Source organism: Panthera onca, chromosome B1, assembly GCF_046562875.1.
Source record: "Panthera onca isolate mPanOnc1 chromosome B1, mPanOnc1 haplotype 2, whole genome shotgun sequence".
In the NCBI taxonomy this organism is placed as follows: Eukaryota; Metazoa; Chordata; class Mammalia; order Carnivora; family Felidae; genus Panthera; species Panthera onca.
The window spans coordinates 187,294,616-187,312,428 of NC_138342.1; the positions used below are offsets into that span (position 1 = coordinate 187,294,616).

Below are 17,813 nucleotides of genomic sequence, written 5' to 3' on the forward strand. Positions count from 1 at the left end.
TCTCTAAAAGCAATATTAAGAATCAGGCCCCAATAGATATCCAAGAAACACTGCTTATTAGATGGCAAAAGTCATCTTGGGCTTTCCATGGAAGCTACCTGGGAGATGGCAGGTTCTATCTAGGTCATTTCCAGGAAAACTGGTGGAAAATTTGTCCTGGGATCTGTGCCGTCAGACAAAAACAGGGATGTGACATAGCACAGTGAGTGTTGTATTTTTTATTTTAAGTCACAGTCAGCATTCATATGATTTTTAATAGTTACTGTCAACACCCTACTTTTACTATCTAAGTAGCACACATTGAGCAAATTGTTAAGGTATCAATCATATCCTGAAGACAACTGAGAAGAGTTCTGAAAAGTAAATAATATATATAATTAGGTAATCGCATGCTTTCTTTGATGTATTTGTCATAGCAAATATATTTATATTTTTCCTGCTGGTCCTAATGCCACGATTTTTACACTTGCGGACACTCCCTGAGAGTGTAGCACAGAGATGGTTTTCCGCTGTGCCTGTCAGTCTTCCGCAGAGTTTCCTCCTCACCTGATAAATTTAGCACGTCCTTACAATCCTCCTAACAGGGTTAGGAGGTGACTGGATTATTGGTGAGAAACAGTTAGAATCTTAACCAGAATATCGACATAAAGAAATGTTAGAGAAGACATTTCCAAATACAGTCCAAGATGCGGTAGAGTGTTTGTTAATCGCTAACAGTTTGTGGGTTACCCACCAACGTAGGCGGTGCATGTGTTAGTATGCAAGAGATTTGCTAAGGAAACATATTTAAGATACAAATCCCTGAGTCCCACCCAAATTCTGATTCAGCAAATCAGGGCTGGGGCCCCGGAATCTGCATTCTTCCCAGGCACCCCATGTCTTTTATAAAATGAATCTCAGAACACGCATTGATAAAGACTGTGCTAGGCAACTTCAATGTTTCCACAAATCTACCAAGACAGAGTGCTTAGTGTATGACTATATGCAGTTGATGTACCTTTATTGACAAATGATATTGAATCGGGTTCTAGATGCAGCCATGCTGCTTAGTATGTGACGAAGCCAACACCCTTGGATTCTTTCATACTTACGCTCTTGCGGTTTGTTATTACCTCTCTAGCATCCATGACCCAAGACAACAACCTGAAGGTCCCTAAAATGTGGTTAGTATGGCGTTGATCCTGGCTTCACCTCCAGGACTGGAAGTTGTTTCCCTTAGCCCACTCGGCAAATCCAATCCCATCAATCACAGAGGTTAATTCAAAAGAAAGAGTGGCACATGACCCAAATCAAGCCAATCAGGGCCAGGAAAACTCACTTGGGGGATTTGGTTTGAATTACCAGGAAGGCAGACTCTTTCCTAGTGGAAGTGTGAGGAAGCATGTGGCTAAGGAGCTGTTATCCCCGTTTTGTGGTCTGTACTGTAGGACAAACTGGGGAGACACCGGGGCCTGGTCAGAGCCTGAGCTCTGGGTAAAGCCTCTTCTGTCACCTAGAACATCCAGTGCTATGAGCCCCAGAATTCCCATTTTTACTAACGGTAGTTTGAATCAGTTTTGTGTTACATGCAACCCAAAGCATCCTAACCAAGACATTTGTGAAGAGAGAATATTTTCCTAGATGAACTAGAAGATGCCTTCCCTTCAAAAAAAAAAAAAAAAAAAAAAAAAATCAGTGACCTTTAAAATCTTTTAAGTTAAAGAATTAGATTAGCACAATAGTATCTGGACGATGCCCTGCATACAAATTGAAGAGAGATCTTATCTTCTGTTAACTTGTAAACTAACTGAGAAATTTTCTATTGGCTACTCTTTGGCAGATATTCTGGAGAGAACTCTTAACTGGTCCAAGAACCAAAAGATGTAAACTGGTGTGGGATTTGCTGTGCTAAGCCATGAAACACTGAGGGAACCCAAATACTGAATTCCCATATTGATCTCAACCAAAGGGACAGTTTGATCTAGGTGAAGGGTTACATCATGATTTGGGCCAAATAAGAAAAGAAGGAACTTTAGCAGAAATTAGTCAACTGAAGTGGGTGTGACAGCAGATCTAAAGTTATTAAGGATGGTCATTTTTACTGGAAGGAAGTGAATTGTCAGACAATATATCAAAGACTTCCTCCAGGAAACATCAAGTTAGTTTTTTCCAATTCCTAAATATATTTGTCACTTCAGTTCAATTCAGCCAAATTCATCATCATCTAAGATACGTAACATTTAAAAATTATTTTACTATATTCTAAGTCTTCAGATTATGTTCCATGTAATATAACATACTGAGAAATAATTAAATACATTAAAAATAACATCAGTGTTACCATATTGCTTTCCAAATTAACATGTTATTACATGTTCTGTGATATATTCTGGCCATCCCTTTTGAATTAATTAGGATTACAAACACTGAGCTTAAGAATCATCACTGCAAAAGAATCTGTCCAATAATAGAAAGAGACAGAGCCAGGCATGCCAGATCTTATAAAAGTTACATTTTTCACCTCTGTAAATCATAATTTCAGTGTTTGCAACATTTTGAGTGCAGACACCACAGGCAGTAATAACTGGCTTAAATGCCTTCACAGTACAGCTGTTTGCAACAATACCTCCATTCATAACGCTCAAAAAATAAAATGACAGCTACAAGTGCCTTGAAAGAATATATGCTCCTCTTTGCATAGGTTAACTCCTAGGGTGCTTGCAGCTCTACACAACAGTAACTGTAAATAAAAGCACTACACCCAAAGTTATTGCACAAGGCCATGGTAAGTAACTACAAACATCTCCGTGTTTTCTCAATGGGGAATTTATGTTTGAATTGCACTGTGAAATCATTCTGTGTGTTGTGGTGAATTTGTTCAGATTAGCACAAAAAATTCAAAGTATCTCATGTGGCTGTTGGTCAGACCATAGGACAAAAGGAGAGAGAGTGACAGAAAGATGTTAGCAGAATTGCAGTCAAATCTTAACAGAAGTTCTGCAATAGGGACTACATTAGCTAAGACCCTTTTTGGTCAGACATGTTAGAAACCCAACTCAAACTGGCTTCCAAAATGGGAGAATGTAATGTCTCTGTGATCGGGAAGTCAGAAGTCAATGTGTCTTTAATTATGGGTGGATCCACAGGTAAACAGTGTGCTTAGAGTCCTGCCTCTCTCCTTCTTCACCTTTCAGTATGCTTATCTCCACTTGTATCGCAAGCAGGCTTTTCCTGTGTGTGTCAGACATGATGGCGTTCTTCAGCCCCAGATGCACATTGGCCCTGCTTACCAGTCACGGTGGAATTATATGTTCCCCACCCATTAAAACCCTATATCAATCTCAGAAAAGACACTAATTTATCTTTCTTGAGTCACATGCACATTCTTGAATTAATCCTTGGCACTCTAATAGCTAGCCTTGGTTACCCACTTGCCCACTAAATGGGGATTGGCCATTCTGATTGACATCACCACCTGGAGCACTAAGAATGGGGAAGGTGTAGAAGGAAGGGGATGGGGAATGATGCTAAGCAGACAAAAACTACAGCTTCCACCAATCACTGCACACCTTCTACCCTCCTGATCAACCTACAGACCCTAGAGAACGGATTTCTACAATGTGGGAAAGATTATCCCAGTAAAGAGCATTGATCCTATAGGTTCTTTATGCGTTTTCATTTGTGAAGAAGACTTTTAAACCAATCAGCACTGAAAGATCATTTATACCTGAACCAATGCATGAGTGGTCATTTGTAAATCATATTTCCTTATGTGGGTGAGGACCTTTTGAAATTTTCTGAAAATCCTAAAATGTGACTAATATGAAGTCATGAGTTTGGAAAATATAATACTTAAATAGAAAATAAAACAGGGCACCTGGGTGGCTCAGCTGGTTAAGTCTCCAACTTTGGCCCAGGTCATGATCTCACAGCTCATGAGTTCAGGCCTCACATCAGACTCGGTGCTGACAGCTCAGAGCCTGGAGCCTGCTTTGGATTCTGTGTCTCCCTCTCTCTCTGCCCCTCCCCCACTTGTGCTCACTCGCTTGCTCTCTCAAAAATGAATAAACATTAAAAAAAAGAAGATAAATCAGGTAAGTCTTGATGTTTTATACCCAAATCTTGAGGAGGAAATTCACTTAAATTAGATTTTATACTGTGGGGAAAGAAAACCACCACCCAAAGAAATCTCATCATTCGCATGAATAAGTGAATGAGGAATTCCGCATTGTTTTACTTCATAAACTTAAAAGAGTATTTCCATTTGATTTCCAAATTTACAGACATGCTTTTGAGTATCAGTATGGTCGCCCCTGCTTCCCCCCCCTTAAAACAACATAACAGCTTAAGTTCAAAACTAAAAGCCATTCCTACCCTTAAAGTGGGTGATTATTGTCCTATCATAGTTTCAAGCATCTTTGGATTAAACAATTATTTCTTTTTTTTTTTGTATTAAACATTTTAATTGTGTAATATATGACCATAAGCATACAAATAGTAAGTGTACAGCTCGTGCATTTTTCACAAGGACACACCCTTGAAAACAATTATTTCTTTATGTGCTTTCCAAATTCGTGTGAAAATGGTCAGTGGGAAACCAATGTGGTAACATTATTGGAACTGATTCAGCTCCAGTCGAGTGGAGATGAGAAAGGAAATGGTTATTCTTCAAGCTCTTTCTCTAAATTTTGACAAAATTGTAGACGTAGAATTTACTCACGGGCTTGAACATTCACAGTGAAGTCTGGTGCTTAGGAATAGAGCTCTTCAAGCTGGCAAAACACAATTTCTTATTCTTGGGGCTGGGGTGGGGGTGGGGGATTCCCTGAAGCTAAGAACAGTAATTTCCTGCTTATGAAGCAAAGGTGGGAATCTATATATTGTACCTGCTGGGTCACCTCTATGCCATTGTGGAGAACTTGTCTAAGATAGGGAAAAATGGTTAGAAACCAAAAGAACCACCACAGAAACCCTGAAAAACAGAAGACTTGACTATAAATTGTAAGTTCCTTTTATCACCCATGCTATAAGAGAGAGAAAACAATAGCTGCGTTAAAAATTAAGACGAAGAGTATAATTTAGTAAGTTCACTGAAGCCAGCAGTTTCAGAAATAGGTAAGAGCTTTTGTTAAACTCACAACGTGGCCAGAATCACCATCTGTTATGAAAGGCTTTTCTTCAGCAGGGGTCCGATCCAATAAGGAATGGTTTATTTCACAGATTTTCAAACTCACTTCATGGAAACCTTACAATATTTTTATTATTTCTGAGATATGACAAGAGTGTTAGTTCTGTTTTCACTGTACAGGATAAGGGAACTCACACAATTGCTTTCAACCCTTTGTTTCTTTCCTAAAATCCAGCTGAAATTGCAAAGCAGTCATTTCTCCCTTGACTGAAGTTTATTCCCACCCCAAAAATCCCTTCTTGATAATTGCTATCACCAATTCACTGAACTTTTCTTAACTTTATAACATAAACTTTTTTCCTTCTGAATTCTCCCAGGTAGAAAAGCTTTAAATAACTGTGTTTTTAGTGCTGTTCTCAGAATAAGATTCACCTGGCTTGCCTTGCCAATAGTTTTTTTTTTTTTAATATTTCCACATATTTTCATTTAAGTTGAAATATAAATCTAGAATTCCATTTGCCATATAATCTATTCACTAGTCTAGAAAGCAAGTTTAGCCAAATATCATTCACAACTGTTCCAATTTTGATGTAATTAGTAATTGTTCACTTCTTTAATCTTAGCAGTCCCATCACATCAAGTAAGTATTCTTTCACCTTATACACTTTTAATTACCAGCAAACTGCACTCAAATATAACTAGAACAGGATATAAAACATATAATAGCTAACAATTACAGAAAGTATTCTCTTTTTTTTTTTTTTAATGTTTATTTTTGAGAGAGAGAGACAAACAGAGTGTGAGCATGTGAGGGGCAGAGAGAGAGAGAGAGGGAGACACAGAATTCGAATAGGCTCCAGGCTCTGCGCTGTCAGCACAGAGCCCAACGTGGGGCTGAAACTCAAGAACGTGAGATCATGACCCGAGCCAAAACCCAGAGTCGGATGCTTAACCGACTGAGCCACCCAGGCGCCCCACAATTACAGAAAGCATTAATTGCAAAACATTTTGATCTTTGATTTCAGCTTATCTAGAGACATGTCTTTAGGTGGTTGAACTATACCATAAAGAAGGCTGTAAAAGGTGCTATGACTCAGTTTTACTACATGGATGTAGACCCATTCCACCCATGTCATTTAGAGGCCAACTCTGTGCTGCTTAAGTAAAAAATTACCTTCTGTGCCTGGGCTGTAAGAGATTCCAGTCTGTCTTAAGCATGTCTAAGAAACTGTAAGAATAGGCAGGATGATTCAGAAGCCTCTTGGGAAAGCCGCATCACTTTGGGACCCATTTTACCGAGTATAACACTAAGTGGAAAGTGCAATTTATCTTCCAGGATCTTCTTCACTGCCACATACCACCTAGCTTTGGCACTCTAAAGGACATCAGTTCTAAAGACTGATGGAACAGCTTCCTGGATCATCCAAGCAACAAGAAAGACGAGGGTGCCTGTTAGAATGGCTGCGGAGAAAAATCCCAGTCTGGCCTCAGTGCCAAAAATTGTTGTATCTCTCCAAAGCAACTGAGAATCATTTTTCTCCTGGCCCTTGTGACCATGTAATTGATTAGATTTCCCTCTTCTCAGTGCCTGCTAGAAAGCTTAGAGCCAACTTCTGTTTCTGGCGCTCTTATAGATCAGATATTTTGAAAGACCTTGCCAATGAAAATGACTAAAATGTTGAATTAAGAAAAAAAATACATCTTTAATTGCATTGCTAAGCTGGCACAAATGAACAGAATCCACAGAGGCCAAAATTAAAATGAAAGAAGAAACGCAGGAATTAAGCAAGAGCCAAAGCCAGCTTTCCCTCTGAGGGGTTGAGCTAAGCACTGAAAACCTTGACTTTCCACCATGACAGCTGCACGGAGTGTAGAGGACAGGAGATAAATACGTGCCACGATGGGAAAGTAAATGGGAAGCTATGTCCACGTCGTGCTGAGACATTAAAGAGCTACACATGCTCTGCCTTAGGACAAATGAAAAATAAACCCCCTTCATAGAAGTGGACGGCACAAAAATTTTCCTAACTCAACCCTGGAGCAACGCAAAAGAAGAAGGAGAAGTTAAAGAGGAAGATATATTGAGAATTTATGTCATTTAAGTTCAAATTCACCTACCTATGTGATTCAGATCTTTTAGGAGAGAAATTTTATTTAAAGTGGGTCAGTTAAAGAGTATGTGTGTCCAGGATGGCTGGAAAAAAAGCAAATACAAACTCTCTTTGAAGGAACATTATTTTAATCTAGAATTTAATGAAATTCCATGATTAAAAAGAATGTAAGTTCCTGTAACAAGAGTCACAAACATCCAAGGAAACGATACAAGATAAAGTCAACCAAAACAAAAGACAGCAGAAAATAACCACAATAACTTCAAATATTAGAATTTTTAGGTACAGAATATAGTGTAACTATGCTTGTAATCATAAAGTAATAAAATAAGAATTTGAAAATAGCCAGGAACATGAGACTATAGAGGGAAAAAAGAATTTTTAAAAGAATCAAATAGAAGTCTTAAAAATTAAAAACTCCATGGACAGAGTAAAGGGAATAGATACAACTGAAGAGAAAATTGGTAAACTGGAAGAAATCTCCAAAGAAACTATCCTAAATTCAGCTAATGGAGTGAAAAAGAAAAATATCAAAAAGAGTTTAAGAGACTTTAAGAATAAAGCAAGCAAGATCTACCATATTTTCAAACAGAGTTTAACAAAAAAAAAAGCTGAAGGGGTGATATTAAAGAGATAATGACAGAGCGCCTTCTAAATGGTGAGTCCTGTGGGCAGAGTGCACTATGGCATCTTAGACATGGATGCTTCAGATAGCCCCAGGACAATGAAGGCCATGCTCATTAAAAGCTACCTGTAATTTAAAAGGGGTGACTCCTTAATCAGTGGCTGGACTGGTCCCCAAACTTGTCCCAGGAACCCCAGCAGGGCAGCAGATGTGGATGCCACGAGACAGAAAAGCTTCAGTCTAGTGGCTTCAGAGGTCACACCAATGCCAAGTCGCAGACCCAGAAAAACCCTAGAGTAAGTCTGCCAAGGCCTCAGAAAGGACACGAAGATGCGGAACGTCTACAATTTGACTGCTAAAGGCTTGAACTCAAATTACAGACACAGCAATCTAAAATCACTTGATAATACCTTCCAAGGGGTCAGAAAAGTGGAAAGTGGAGAAATGCTTACCATCCTCGCGCTCACTTCTTGGACTTATCTTTACTATTCCCTGGACCTAAGACTCTTCTTGGAATTTTCCCTGATAACCACTCCTTCCCAAATGCCCCTAACGTCAGTTCGCGGAACACTGCACGCCCATCACAACGTTTAGTCTACTACACAGAATTTTAATCTTCTCATAATCCGTGTAACTGTCCCCTCCACTCTGAACTTCACACTGTTTGTTCCTACAAAATACAGACTTTAGGTTATTATTAGTCTTTGTATCTTTAGAGTCTGTTAGGATCTAGTTCAATGGCTAGTATATAGTTCAGTATGTTCAACAAATGTTTTTTGAATGATATATACATTACATATCATCTAGTATATATGTTCCCAGTTATTACACCCTAATGTGTCAGAAAGGCTGGACTTTGTTCTCTGATCATAAAAACGAAACCTAGAGAGAGCTGCATTTAATTGAAAGTAAAAGACAGAAAAGGCTAAATAATAGCACAAAAGACCACAGCTAAAAGAAACGAGTTTTAACATTTTTCATATTTCTCTTTCTGCTCTGATTTCCATGCTTCTACTAGGCTTTAATTTTCCTTCCAAAATTCTTGAAAAATAATTAGCATTCCTTATTTTCCAGACTACATGCATTTTACAAAACTTCTTCTTTTCACATTTTTCTCCTCCAGGCCTCCCAGGCCCCCACAGCTGGATGTGTTCTGCCAGCATGGAATCAAACAGTATTAATGCCTCCCATCAGCTGGTGCTGTCATTCAACCCACATCTTTTTTATTCAAAATTAACACTGCACCAGATTCCTCATTAATTTTAGCAGAAGGTTTTGTAAAAGCTGGTGCTCTTGTGGTGCGTGATGTGGACCCCAAGAACAGATTTAGAAAAAATATATATATGAACATAAGGACTATTATTCCCCACAATAGTAAGCCCTAAGTTATGTCCTAAGAAAGGTGAATAATATAATACACTAAATTAAATATTTATTACTCATTTCACTAAGTTTTTATTTTCATGTAATTCCAAACTTACAAAAGTTGCAAAAATATCATGAAGTTCAGAATACACTTTACACAGGCTTACTGTTTGTTACATTTACCCCCTCTGCTGAATTTCTCTTTGTCCCTCATTATATAAAACATATATATATATATATAATTTTTTACAAATCATATGAGAGCACGTTATAGGCATCATGCCCCTTTACACTTAAACACTTCAGCATATAATTTCTAACAACAGAGGTGCTCCCTTCTTTAACCATAGTGCAATTATGAAAAACAGAAAATTTAGGGGTGCCTGGGTGACTCAGTCAGTTGAGCATCCAACTTCAGCTCAGGTCATGATCTCACAGTTTGTGAGTTTGAGCCCTGCATCAGGCTTGCTGCTGTCAGCTCGGAGCCCACTTCAGATCCTCTGTCTCTTTCTTTCTCTGTGCCTCCCCCACCTCAGGCTCTCTCTCTCGAAAATAACCACTTTTTTTTTTTTTTTTAAAAAGCAAAATTTAACATTAATGTAATTGTCTATAGTCCATCTCCAAATGTTGCCGATTGTCTCAGTAATACCCATTATAGCTTTTTTGCCCCTCCAAGTCTAGGATGTGAGCCAGGATCACCCATGACATCTAATGCTCCTGTCTCTTTAGTCACTTGGCCTTGCTGTGTGTTTTGCCATTGTTTTCAAAGCCTGTAGGTCATCCATGTTGTACAGTGTCCTTCAGATTGGGTTTGTCCAATGTTTCTTCATGATTAGATTCAAGATAGGTACTTTGGGCAGAAATGCCACACAAGTGTATATTGAACCACATCAGTAAATGAAGTGAGTAATACACATACACATGGGCTTTTATAAAAGCTTACAAGAAATGACCCAAACGTAAGAAATGGATAACATTCAGAGAGGTCACATATACTAACAGCCCATTTTGACAAATGAGACAATAAGTGAGCTATCAGAACCAAAGAGATAGGGCTACGGGAAAATCTGGGAGCAGGGACATTTGCCTATTAAGGAAAAGCAAGTTGCTAATAGTTTCATGAAATATACAATAAATCAGGAGTCATTTTTAAAAAACTAATTTGACTTCCCTGAGATCCCCTTCCCAGGGCATTGCTATTTACTATTTATAAATAACTGGTGTATGATCATGGAAAATTTGGTCTATCTCTGGGGGGAAAAATGATTTCTTTTTAAGTCCCTTTTGATTCAAAAGTTTTTTATGTCAAAAAGTTGTAGGAATATGTCCTTATGACACAGCTTTTAGTACCAAATTATAATATGTGAGAGTAAACTCAAAAATACAATATGTGGATTCGTATGTGTACATATGCATAATAGGACATATACGTATATTTTTAACATGTACAAAAAGTGGAAAATTTGTTCCTTTACATTAAGAAAGGACATAATTCACAAAGCATTAATTCAACTAATGTCACCTTGCTTTGCTACCTTTCCCCATTCATGGAGTTTCCATGTGTAACAGGCAGCATTTTGGTTTAAGAATGATATCAGAAATCTCCTGTGGTAATTGTATTCCATCCCCACAATTGGATATAGTACAATGCTTTTCGGAGTCAAGTAGAAGGGAATTTCAGTGCATTACAAATGTGCAAACTATAATTTCAGTCCCAATTTTCAGTAATTGTTCTGTTAGAAAAAAATAACTTCCCTGGAAGGTTCAGCCCTGTACTATTTTTATGCAACTCTCTAGGCATGCAAACTTAAAAACCTGAACTGTGCAAATAAGTTATTTTCTGTTTTGGTTTGGTAAGAACTCAGTTCACTTAGCACTGAAGTTGAGAATGAAGAGATTCTTTTTTTTTTTTTTTTTTTTTTAATAATGCTGTGATGGCACAAAGCAGGACATGGAAATTACACTTTTTGTTCTTCATTCTTATCACTCTCCAAAACCTAAAGACATTAACTGGAAAGAGGCTAACTCATGTGCAAGGCACCATTTTAAACTATGGTATAGAAGTTTAGGAAGAGAATGTCTTATCTCTTGAGCTATTTAATACCACCTAGGGATGGTGAGATATAACAAATACAAATCATTTTTGGATAATGTTGCTATACAATGTTCTGACAATTCACCAATTACTGTGAGGAAAGTCAGCTGAGAAAGATGTGGGAAAACGGCCTAGAAGAAGAGCAGGAGTAGGGACCGGTTGGCTGAGCTTTGTGTGGGTCCCTCCTTGAGAATCTTCCTGGACTTTTAATCTCCAGGGAAAGGAATTTAAAAAAAGAAGAATACTTCTTTCTTAGACATCATTAAACACCCTTTTAAACTTCTGCCATGACGTCTAAAACATGTCGTTGTTCAAAGGTAAGGAAAGTTCATAGTCCAAATGAAAACTTTTGACCCATTCCTGTTCTCTCCTAACCGGTCTTCTTGTGTTAAGTCCCTTTTGCCGGTTCACTGCTACCTGCACAGTTAGGCCTTTCCCATCTGCTTGTCTTCCAACCACGGAGCCCTGGTAAGTGCGCCCTCACGAAGGATTTAAGGAGAAACCATTGCAAGTAGACTTGGCTACGGCCCAGTCGTGACAGCTTCCTGCTCCCGAGAAGATAAGACAACTTTGCCACTCCTTCATGTCAACTCACTTTATCAGATGGAAGAAATGAGTGAATTATTCACTTAGTGAATCATTGGCAGGGGAAGCAATAACTGACTTTTGGACCCTGCGTGCCCTTCATGTGTGGCCTTTCATTTCATCCACGAGAGAGCCCTTAGGGAATGAACAGCAAAATCATAAACAGGGAGCCAAGGAGTTCAGTACCAGCCCTTCACAACCTACAGCGACTTCCAGACATTTCTGAGAGCCCTTAAAAATAATCCTGTTTATATTTGAGGCCTTACAAGACAGTTGGTCACTTTTACTCTTTTATTTTTATCTCTGTGGAAAAAACAGGAAGCTGTTTATATGGGGATGGCGGCCCGTTGCCTTGGGTAAAATGCAGCAAGTCTAAAGAAAGAGTGTAACAGGTTAAGACGTAACAACTGATATAAATATATTTAAAGCGGGGGGACAATGGAAAGCAGTTTTCCCATTTTGTTTTTGCATTTTAACAGAGAAATGTTGCAACCCCTATAGGTGGGAAGCAAGAGTTTCTTAAAACAATGATTTCTTCTTTTAAAGCAATTCCTTCAGTTATGAACTTTGACCAGTTTTGGCATGAGAAGCACAAACAAATTTGACAGAAAAGCACATTCCATGCTGCTTGAAGTGGGAGGAAAGAGGTAAGTCCACATGGTTTAAGAGTTAAAGCAGGGGCACCTGGGTGGGCTCCTTCCTTAAGCGTCTGACTCTTGATTGCCACTCAGGTCATGATCTCATGGTTTGTGAGGTTCATGTAGTTGAGCCCCAAGCGGGGCTCGGTGCTGTTAGTGCGGAGCCTGCTTGGGATTCTCTCTCTCTCTCTGCCCCTTCCCCACACTCTCTCTCCTCTCTCAAAATAAATAAACTTAAAAAAATAAAGGGTAAAATCATTAAAAAAAAAAAAAGAGTTAAAACACACTGCACTTGGGGTCAGTTATGTTCTTGCAAAGTGGAAATCATTACATAGTATTTTCCTTGTGGGAGCCTCCTCTTTGGGGTCATGAAAATAACATTTACCTTAAATGATCAATGTGAGCATCCCTATCCCAACAATAGCAACACTGTGTGGTTTGGAATCAGATGTTCCTTTCATAACCAACGATGTAACATGTATAAGCCCCAGTTTTGTAATCCAGAATGAGAGTAGACGCAAGAAAGCAGCAGAAGATGTCAGCTGACTGAACTCCTGGACTGACCTCATTCAAGGAGGGGGGAAAGAAGACAAACTTAGTGAGGGGCTGCCTTTGAAGTGGTTGCTGCTTTAGTAACCTAAGGGATAACCTAAATCTCTAGCATATTTTAAACCTAATCCGGGTTCTTTAAAAAGTTTTGGATGTGATTCAGATACGGCGAGCCCCCTAAGCCTAACATTTCCACAGCTGCCTTCATTTGCTGGCTTGTAAGCGAGACATTAAAAACGTCTATTGGAGAAACTCCACCATGGTGTGGTTAAAAAAAAAAAAAAAATTGCTCTTATTTCCTCCTCCCACACTCCTGTGTGATACAGTCAAGAGAAAACTGGGGTTTGGAAAGCAGAGACTGATTCACCCCTCTCATTGTGAATGTCACCGCTAAGTCAGACTTTGAGCAAAAGTAAAGCAAAAGCACCGTGGAGAATCCAGCCCTTTGTCCAATTCTCTTTCTCTTTCAAACCCTTCCTGGCAGATTCGTTTATAGTGAGGAAAAATGAAAGACAACCAAATTATCTACTTTTGAGAGCGGGTTAAATACTTTATGGGATAATGAGCCAATTGAAAACCATTCGACCGTTTAAAATAATAAGGTAAATTGTACGTCTCAATATGGAAAAATAACCGAGACATTGTCGAGTGCAAAAAGCGAGTTGCAGATTATTGGGGATACACTCAATCTGTTTGTTTAAAAAAAAATGAAAAAATATACATATATATTTTACACTTTCTGGAAGAATGTGTAAACCACAGCTAATAGTCGTCAGTCTAGGGCAGGGCACCTCCGTAGAGGCACTGATGACAGGTCAGGCTGGATAATCTTTGCTGTGGAGACTGTCCTGGGCACTGTAGGATGGTTGGCAGCAACTCTGTACCCCCCTGCTACATGCCAGTAGCAGGAGCACCCCCTCTCCATTATGACAACCAGAAATGTCTCTAGAAAGTGCCCAATGTCCCCTGGAAGGCAAAACAGTCCCCAGTCAGGGACCACGGCTCTGCAGAATGAAGCTGGAGGGAAGGTTTTATGTTTCATCTTCTGCTGAACTATTGGGTTTATTTTTGTTTGTTTGACTTTACCACGAACATGTACTATTTTTATGAGTTAAATTTTTATTTTTTACGTTTTTAATTTTTATTTTTTTTAAGTTGTCTTCATGCCCTACGTCGTGGGGCTTGAACTCACGACCTTGAGATTCAGAGTCACATGCTCTACTGACTCCGCCAGCCAGGCACCCCTATAAGTTATATTTTTTTTTTTAAAAAAAGGAAAAATTTTCCAGGCTAACCTCAGAACTCATATAGAAACTTGGGGGAAATGAACTATATAACTAATAAAAATACTCCATAAAGCTGTGTTGCCATTTTGACTGATTTCACAGCTTCACATAGTACATTTACTCCGAAGAGCTTAAGGCTCTGTTAAAAAAAAAAAAAGCAGAAAAAAAATTTTTATAGCCAGAAAATGACAGCAGCAAAAACATTGGGAAAGTGGCAGCCAAAATCAAGCCCTTTAATGAATACAACTGGCGTCAACATCGGGGGTTAAGAATTTATTTTCTGGCCAGTAGCACCTGCCCTGGGTGAAACCGTACAGAATGTGAACCGTCCGCAGTATCCTTCCAACCTCTCGTGCCGCTGACCTTGATCACCAGTTCACGTATTCACTCAAATAAGCAGCAGGATTGTATTAGACTCTGCATTCTTTGGGATTTGAGAAGCACCAACAGCTTTGGTGGTATAAATTAATTTGTGGTTTCATCCTTACCGGTGACCTGTGCTTTAACATATCACTCAGAGACAGGAAAGTTCTCCTGGGGCATCTTCCAAGACCGATGTCTCTTAGCAGGAGCCACATGGGGAAAAGGGCTGCTTATCACAAAGGCAGCCACCGGGTGAGGCCAGGGGCAAGGCCAGCTGCTCCTCAGGAAGGCAGGAGTGAGATCCATAAGCAGTGGGGATGGACAGCTTGCTTCACTGAGTGACCAGAAATCCCAAAGGACGACGTGGAACCTGAAGACTTTTCAAAGACAGAAGTGGAAGTGTTCGGCCAAACTACGGGGAAAGCAGGCGGCACACCAAGGAGAGGGCAGAGAAGAGGGAGGGAGGGGCACAGGGAAACACCACCACTCAGGACAGCAGTATGAGGCGGAAGAGTCTCAGGAAAAGAAAGGTGGAAAGAAAAGCGCCACCTGGGCCTGGCGGAAGGGGCGGGAGTTCAGACCCAGTAAGTGCCTCAAGGCAGAGGGTATTTTCTTACAGCACAGAACCAGTGGTGAGCTGTAGGGGTAGGGTCGATGAAGTCCCATTCCCCAAAGTCAGAGACGTGAATAAGTAGGTCCTACTTTAGAAAAAGGAGTATTTGGATTCTTCAAGTCGCCATATTTTAACTTCACAGGACTTACCCATTATTCAGCCTTTGCCTTCGTCCGGCTCCAGCCAAGACGTGAGTTTCCATTTCCCGGTTCTGTGGGTGGTTAGGATAATGAGGGGTATTCTGTGGCTTTGCTTCATTTCTGGCCTCCCTCCCTTTGTGAGGGTGTGTCTCTCTTTGCTCCATAAAAGATACTGTCACACACGAACGCTGTCTGTGTGTGGCCCTGGGGCCCGCCCAGCCTGCGCCTTAATAATAACAGCAGCAGCCAGAAAAGCCAGAAAATGGATTACAAACCTCAGTGTTAATGTTAGGACTAGCGGTGGCCATGGCGCTCGTGCTTTTTTCTTCTGAAACAGAAACAGAAAGAATGTGTGTCCTGGGCTTTGTATGGAGTAAGTCATCATTTGCAGAAAGTTTTCGTTGTACCTCAAGGCAGTTGTGATACAGACTTTTGAAAACGTCCGTGATCTTAATACTTGGCACATTATAAAACCAAGAATTCTACATTTAAAAAAATAAACAAGACCTTTTACCTTCCCCTATAATCTTATTTATGGCGATATTTAAATGACTTAACTAAAACTGAAGTGCCAGGAATTATGAAATAGCCAACTGGATGCTCTCTTTTACATAAACCGCTTATAAAGGGATCCCTGATCCGAAAGAAATGGAGGAGTCCCTTAAGCTATTTCCAGTATTTCTGAGAGTTAAACAGAAATTGCAAGTTCACTTTCAAAAGAGTTGCACAGGCTAATTGAAATGTGGGGCACCTTTGATTCTGCCGGGAATTAAATTGATGTCATGTGGCAGCACTCGTCATCTCTTGCGGATCAGAATTTCTGTTATAGAGAAAAGGAAAAGTAAGGGAGGAAGAAGAGAGACAAGAGCAAAGAAACAGGATTTAGGTCTAGACCTGAACAGTCTCTGGTAACCTGGGTGATTTTTAATCTCAACAGGTCTCAGTTTTCTCATCTGTAAATTGGGCATAATGCTGGCTGTGGCATGCTCCTACAAATACTGGGAATAATCTTTGTAAGCACTCAGATTATGTAATGAGGAGTGCTCGCTGTGTTCTAGACACTGTTCTGGGTGCTCTTCATGGGTTAATTCAAAACAACATGAATTTGCATGGGATAACAGTTATTGTCCCACTCTTTAGGATGAGGAAATTAAGACACGAAACAGGTTTTAAAAACTCATTTAAAACCACACCGCTAATGAACTGGGGTCTCAACCAAGGCACTGGGCTTAAGAGTCCATGGCTGCCCATTACAGATCCATGCTGTCAACACTGTGCTCTATTACCTGAATAGGTAATGAATCTAACATGCAATCGTTCTGTCAATACTATGATTCTACGTCATTGTTATTAGAAAGGGAAAAAAACCAAACTTCCACCCAATAAATTTATTGTGTTTAGCAGATAAAACTCTTCAAACCTTAAGATCCATGGTGGTAAAATGGTTGGTAATCATTGCTCTATAAAGGGAAATTGTACACATTCTACGGTCCGTCATTAATTTCCTCCCTAGAATGGCTCTGATATACATAAAGTAACCTTCCCATCATTCTCTCTTTTCTCCCATTCATTCATTCATTCATTCATTCTCCAACTGCATGCCACATACTATAAAGTAGGCTATTTTCACAAATTCAAATGTAGTGTTTTTCTGAAACGACAGTGTACTTATAATACATGTCGTTATACTCATTAAATACAAGATGTATTTTTAGATTCCTGAGTATATCCTCTGAAATCGCAAATCTTTTACTTAATTCACTTTCCCACTTTGCTCTTTGTTACTAATTTATAACTTATTTATGCACAGTTACACACCAAAATGCATTTTCTGAAGCATATAAAAAGTCTTGCACTTCCTCTGAGAAGATTTCATCCAAACTGAAGGAACAAGTATAAAAAAATAAAGGGGAGGAAAAAATAACCCCCAAATAATCCTTATGTACTATGGATTCTAGTACAAAAAATATATAAAGCACATAACAATCCATTTCTGATGTCCTGATATATAGTTCCTATAAACCGAGTTTATGAAAAGTTTAAAAACATAGCTACAACCAATTAGAATGCAATTAGCTACAGTGGGTGGTCCATTCCCAATTGTCCAACAACAGACTTTTCAGGTTAGAGATTAACCATACTCCCCTTCTACCATTTTCTCATTTTATGCTTCGGGCTTCTCTCCCTTTAGCCATGTACCTGTTCACTAACATGTGAAGATCAGAGGCCCAAAGAACAGAGTTCTGAGCTAGAGCTCAATGAGGCCCTTTGACTCCTCATTAGCAGTTCTCATGGGGCTTTCATCAGAGACAAGAGACAATACAATGCATTACATT

The 17,813-nt window shown here is 39.4% G+C and overlaps 1 long non-coding RNA gene across 3 annotated transcripts in view; it reads left to right on the forward strand.

Moving 5' to 3' along the window:
• LOC132691565 (uncharacterized) overlaps positions 1-17,813 on the forward strand; it is a 78,727-nt gene that overhangs the window by 21,450 nt on the left and 39,464 nt on the right. For 2 of the 3 annotated variants that reach the window (XR_014137559.1, XR_009615861.3), the window contains 2 exons: positions 12,435-12,535; positions 15,480-15,527. This is a non-coding gene — a long non-coding RNA (uncharacterized LOC132691565). The remainder of the gene's footprint in view (positions 1-12,434; positions 12,536-15,479; positions 15,528-17,813) is intronic. The other variant, XR_014137560.1, reaches the window with a different exon arrangement.